At 42.9% G+C, this 6,858-nt stretch overlaps 1 protein-coding gene across 3 annotated transcripts in view; it reads right to left on the reverse strand.

Annotated features, from left to right (window-relative positions):
* The window catches only part of DDX4 (DEAD-box helicase 4), a 140,405-nt gene extending 133,825 nt beyond the window's left edge, over window positions 1–6,580 (reverse strand). For all 3 annotated transcript variants that reach the window (XM_073556650.1, XM_073556649.1, XM_073556648.1), the window contains exons 1-2: window positions 6,558–6,580; window positions 6,008–6,053 (exon numbers count right to left, since the gene is read on the reverse strand). The gene's annotated coding sequence lies outside the window, so the exon portion shown is untranslated. The remainder of the gene's footprint in view (window positions 1–6,007; window positions 6,054–6,557) is intronic.
* Window positions 6,581–6,858: the final 278 nt, after the last annotated feature.

The raw sequence follows: 6,858 nt of genomic DNA on the forward strand, positions 1-6,858 counted from the left end.
GGGATGGCAGTATAGAAGATCTATACAAATTCCAAACTGAGCTTAATGGGATTTATCCAGAGTTGAAATTTACTCTGATGGAATCCTTGACTCAAATTCAATTTTTAGACACATTGATATATAAAGAAGGGAATATGCTAAATACAGATCTTTATGTAAAGGAAACTGATAGGAATAGTCTTTTGCTATATAACAGCAACCATCCCAGGAGGATGGTGGAATCATTACCTTGGAGTCAGATGTTGAGAGTGCGGAGGATAGTCAATGATGAGGATAAATTAGTTAACAGACTTGATGAGATGTGCCATAAATTTACTAATAGGGGATATCCTGTGGGTAAAGTTAGACAGTTTAAAGAAAGGGCCATTAATTTGGTCGGTGGTGATCTTCACCGTAAAAGTGATAGAACTGCTACTAAACGGGTTCCGTTTGTATCAACTTTTTGTCCTATTAGTAATAAAATCGGTGGTATTTTGAATAAGCACTGGGGTCTATTACAGAAAGGGTTACCGGATGTCTCTGAATTTACTAATAGACCTATTTTATCTTATAGACGTGGATCTAACTTGAAGGATAAATTGGTGAGAGCGGATGTGGGCCCTAGTAAGATTCCACGACAGTTGACATTAGGCCCTTTGAGGGGTGGCAGTTTTCCATGCCTTGGCTGTGCATGTTGTGGTAATATGATCAAGGGTGATAGTTTTTATCACCCACATACTGGTAAGAGATTCTCAATAAAGGAATATTACACTTGTACTTCTAGTTTTGTTATTTATGTGATCACTTGCCCATGTGGATTGCTTTATGTGGGTGAGACAACTATGGAGGTCAAAGCTCGTATCAGTAAACATAAGAGTACAATCAGAACTCAACTCGTTGATTTACCGATACCAAAGCATTTTGTGGAATTTAGACATTCTGTGAATCAGTTGCGATTCAGGGTGATTGATGGGGTCCCCATGTTGAGACGAGGTGGAGATAGGACGTTGTTGTTGAAAAGAAAGGAGTTGAAGTGGATCTCGACTCTAGATACATTGCAGCCGAAGGGCTTGAATCTCGAATACAATTTGCAAATTTGCATTAACTAATCCATATTAGTCTTAACAGCATCATTTTTTATTTTTTTTTATAGCGGTTTTTGATCTTTGATATTTTTTATTTTTATTTTTTCTACATAGGTTGGTGCGTTGGTGTGACCGGAGGACAAGGGGACTGAATTGTCCTGAAATTCTGTGGACTGTGATTGAATCGACATATATGTTTTTTGGTTCATTCCCCTTGCCCTCTTGTCTGTGCACTGTGGTGTTATAATAAAGTTTTTTCTTTTCCCCTTTTTTTCTGTGGCTTTGTTTATATTCTTTATACAGGTCCCTGATAACCTAATATATTTTTCATGAATATTACTATATGATTGACTGGGGTTGTAGACCACTGGATTATGGTAGCCGAATTTATCCTCCAGGTATATTATGTGCCCTTTTGAAACGCTACAAACCCGCTAGATACATTTTCTTTTTATATGTGGACGCATATATTTGTAATCTGGCGGGTGCGGTCATGTGATCTCTCCATGTGACCGCTCTATGATGTGGTTGGTGGAGGTGTGATGATGTGACTTGTCACGTGACCAGTTGCGGTGGATTGTGGGCATCGTGAGTATAGATCATCTGGTAGTGGGGAGCTATGGTGCGCATGCGCAATTCTCTGGTCGCGATATCACGTGAGTGAGCTACATCATTTCCTATGCGACACCGGGTGACGTCACCCGATCATTTGGAGGTTTTGATATGGGAGGGGAAGTTCGGCGCTCAGGTCTGTTGTTAATTCTGATAGGTTATTGGTTTTTTGGCGCCTGATAAGGAGTCATAATCATTGGCTGAGGTGGTTGGTAGTTAACACTTGATGTATGGAAGTTGCTCATTGGTGGGTGGTTGCTAGGTGATACAGGAATGCGGACATTTCTTTGGTTGTTGTTCATTTATTTATTAACACCATGTGCTAATATATTGTATAATTTTTGTTTATTGTTATATGTATGTATGTGCACTATATTATTATGTATGTACAATGTTATTTATATGTTTTATTTGTATTATTTTATGCTATTTCATATGATGTGGGCGGATACTTGCTATTGATTGGCCACATTGGCCTATTTAAGATTGCCATATCCTGCTGTATGCTATGCTTGATAAAGACCATGTGATGGTCGAAACGTCGCATTTTGTCATGGCACAATAAATGTTTATATGTTTTTCACCCGGATGAGATGCTGTTCACCTTTGTTTTACATATTAAGATCCTGTCTGCAGCCACCACTAGGGGTAGCTCTGTATACAGATATACGTGATAAGATTCTGTCTAAAGCCACCACTAAGGGCCCCGTCACACATAGCGATCTCGCTAGCGAGATCGCTGCTGAGTCACAAGTTTTATGGTGCATTTTGTGGTACATTAGTTACCAGCTCCCTGCATCAGCGCGCTTGTAACTAACGAACTAACTGCCTGTCTAACTGTCTGCTTGACAGCTCACCAGCGATCACATAGCGACTCACCAGCGATCCTGACACGTTGATATCGTTGTTGGAATCGCTGGTGAGTCGCTATGTGTGACTCCAGCTTAAGGGGAGCTCCCTGTATACAGAGATACATGATAATATTCTGTCTGTAGCCACTAATGGAGGGGAGCTCCCTGCATACAGAGGATACATAATATTCTAAAATAATAAAAAGACAGCGCCTCAGACAGTGGTGTAAAACAAGCCTCACATTTTATTCTGCCTCCTGTGGCGACCTTTCGGTCCAAAGACCTTTTTCAGCTTGAAAAAGGTCTTCGGACCGAAAGGTCGCCACAGGAGGCAGAATAAAATGTGAGGCTTGTTTTACACCACTGTCTGAGGCGCTGTCTTTTTATTTATTGTTTTGGAACTTGCTCTAGGAAGGACTCACTGGTTTTGACGTGCACCTTTACAAAATCTGTCTCAAAGACTTTGACGCTTATAGGGTGCAGTTTAACTTTTTGTTTTATACATAAGACATTGTCTGCAGCCACCACTAGGGGGAGCTCCCTATATAGAGATACTTGATAAGATCATGTCCGCAGCAACCACTAGGGGGAGCTCCCTGTATACAGCGATAGATAAGATTCTGTCTGCACCACCACTAGGGGGAGCTCCCTGTATACGGATACCTAAGATCCTGTCTGCAGCCACCACTAGCTCCCCCTAGTGGTGGCTGCAGACAGGATCTTATGTATACAGAGCACGCTGGGGGCAATTCATAAGTCTGCAGACTTATCGGCTTTGAACGGACAACCCCTTCAAAGTGAACCTATCACCAGATTTGACGGATGAGATCCCACCACCTGTCAAGCCTGATATACAGCATTCTATTAATGCTTTATATCTGCCCTCAATCCAACCTGCAAGTCAAGAAAACGACCTTTTATTATACTTGCCTGCGTGGTGGTTTGTGGGGTGTTGCCGCTGTTGGACCAGTGTCTCCCTTATTCTTGCGATGCTGTCCTCTTTTTGACGTGTCCCCATGTCATCCACACAGTCCCTGGCATCATGCTCCTATGTAGGCATGCTTTACTGCCCTGACTAGGGTAAAATAAAGTACTGCAGGGTGCAGGCGTTGGGAAACGTATAAGAACCCAAGTGCATGCACTCCAGTACTTTACTGGTGACACCCCTCGGACCATCCCGCCTACACGCAAGTATAATAAAAGGTCTCTCGCCTCTAAGGCCAGTTTGGGGGCAGATATACAGCATTATAGATTGCTGTATATCAGGCCTGAAAGGGGGTGGCGTTGTCATATCGGTCAAACTTGGTCAAGCTTTTTTTTTTTTTTTTAAATCTAATATATAAAGCTCAAGTGTGTGTGTATGAATGTATGTGTCTGGGATTGGCATCCGCACCGTCGCAGCTACAGCCACAAAATTTGGCACAGTCACACCTCTGGACCCCGAGAGTGTCCTAGGCTATGTTGCGAGGCGAAATTTTAACCCCGCGCGTTCCAATTTACCAAACAATTTTGCCCCTATCTACATAATGGGGAAAAAGTGTGTTTGTATCAAGCCCCGCCCCTTATTATGATTTCATGTTTGCCATGGCGACGCTGATGTCATCATACGTTGCAAGCCCCGCCGCTCATTATGAGGTCATAATGGTTGACTATGGGATGGAGGATGTGTGATGGGTATATGGGCACTGGACTATGGGATGGAGTGATGGGTATATGGGCACGGGACTATGGGATGGAGGATGTGTGATGGGTATATGGGCACGGGACTATGGGATGGAGGATATGTATGATGGGTATATGGGCATGGGACTAGGAGATGAAGGATGTGTGATGGGTATATGGGCACAGGACTATGGGATGGAGAATATGTATGATGGGTATATGGGCATGGGACTATGGGATGGAGGATGTATGATGGGCATATGGGCACGGGCCTATGGGATGGAGGATATGTATGATGGGTATATGAGCATGGGACTATGGGATGGAGATGTGTGATGGGTATATGGGCATGGGACTATGGTATGGAGGATGTGTGATGGGTATATGGGCACGGGACTATAGGATGGAGGATGTGTGATGGGTATATGGGCACTCGACAATGGGATGGAGGATATGTATGATGGGTATATGGGCATGGGACTAAGATGAAGGATGTATGATGGGTATATGGGCATGGGACTATAGGATGGAGAATGTATGATGGGTATATGGGCATGGGACTATGGGATGGAGGATGTGTGATGGGTATATGGGGACGGGACTATGGGATGGAGCATGTGTGATGGGTATATGGGCATGGGACTATGGGATGGAGGATGTGTGATGGGTATATGGGCACGGGACTATGGGATGGAGGATGTGTGATGGGTATATGGGCATGGGACTATGGGATGGAGCATGTGTGATGGGTATATGGGCACGGGACTATGGGATGGAGGATGTGTGATGGGTATACAGGCACTCGACTATGGGATGGAGGATATGTATGATTGGTTTATGGGCACGGGAGTATGGGATGGAGGATAAATTATAATTTGTTATAACTAACCACAGTTAGTTACTATGCCCGGGCAGCACCAGGCTCTTCAGCTAGATTAACATAAAAGTTCAAATCACCCCTTTTTCCCCATTCAAAATATAACAAAAAAAACATTTGGTATCGCTGCATTCACAAATGTCTGGTCAAAGTAATAAGTAATCAGATCAGTAAACGGCATAAAGAGAAAAAAAATTCATCAGAATTGCATTTGTTAGGTCGTCACATTGAAATAAAACCAAGAGAAGACCAAAACGGTAAAAGTGTCAGCTTGGGACGCAACACAGCCCTCACCCAGCCACAGACCACAAAAAAATGACGCTACGAATCTCTGACAATGGCGTTTTTTTTTTACAATAATTTAACTTTACATGTTTGGTATCTGCTGAATCATAACGGCAGGTCAATTTTACCGTATAGTGAAAATGGTAAATATACACATATGGTAAAATCAATTGTGTCGATCAGAAGAACTCGTCCCGCAAAATAATGATCCCCGATACAGCTATATTGATGCCAAAAAAAAAACATTACAGTTCTGGGAAGAAGGAGAACATAAAACGAAAAATTCCAAGGTGGTGAAGGGGTTAACTTCCTCCCAGCAGTGTTTGTGGGGGGGGGGTGTCATTAACCTGTAGATTAAACCCCATATATATGCAGCTAAATGACTTCACATGACAGGTTCCCTTTAAAATACTACAAAGCAATCAAGTTTTGCATCGCTGTAATCCTGAGACCTGGAGAAAGTTACCAGGTCTATATACTTAGAATGTTTTATTTTTATTGAAAAATCTGAAAAAAACAGAAAATAAAAAATGGCCGAATAAGAAACTGAACGAATAAGAAACCAACTTCAGCTTCGTCCAGGTCGGTCATTTTTTTTTTTTTAATGCACAATGAACAGAAAAAAAAACAAAACTCAATGATGGAATTATACTTACTACTATATAGGAAAATGAATTAAGTCAAGTAAAGCTGCAAGTCGTCCTGCAAAAAAAAAAATAACACAAGTCCCAACACAGCCACATGGATGGAAAAATAAATTAATAAAAAATAAGGATATTTTAAGAAAAGGAGTAAAAAAAAAAATTAAAAAAAAAAAAAAGAAAAAATATAAAAAAAAAATAAAAATGGCGGCATCAGCAATAAAGGGTTAATAAATACAAATTTAAATTCAAACTGCCAACGGTCACCGCAGAGACTGACAAGTCCCCGGGGTCTATAACGGTCCAAGCGGCAGAGAAACCAAACTACCTGCCCAGTGACGTCACAGCTATAGAGGGGAACAGCGTCCACCACAAACATGGCGGCTATGGCATCAGGTTAGCGTCTCTCAGCCGCGCACCTGTACCGGCCGAGGCCCGCCATGTTATGTCACGGATGGCGTGTCTTACACCGACCGTAAACCTGCCAAGGAGGCTCCTCCGCAGCGGGTGATGCACACAGAGGACCTCGCAGGCGGTGCCGCCGCTTCTCCCTCACGCTCCTTACCTTCCCCACAGCAGCAGCAGCCTATAGAGCGAGGAGCACCGCAGAGCGCAACCTTATATAGACTCTAGATGAAAGGCGCCAATAGACTCAGCCAATCACACGGCGTCTTACTGGCGTCCGGCCCGCTGAGTGGTGGACTCGTGTCACGTGGTGTAGATAACGGGTGAGGAGAGATGAGTGATGGCGGATTTCTCTCTGGGGGTCTCAGTAATGGCGGATTTCTCTCTGGGGGCCTCATGTGGGTTTTTTTTTGTGTGAGTGTGTGTGTTGAATGAATTATTTTTCTGCCATTTTTTTTTTT

This window comes from Dendrobates tinctorius, unplaced genomic scaffold (genome assembly GCF_039654945.1).
Source record: "Dendrobates tinctorius isolate UK_male_01 unplaced genomic scaffold, ASM3965494v1 ptg000237l, whole genome shotgun sequence".
Lineage (NCBI taxonomy): Eukaryota > Metazoa > Chordata > Amphibia > Anura > Dendrobatidae > Dendrobates > Dendrobates tinctorius.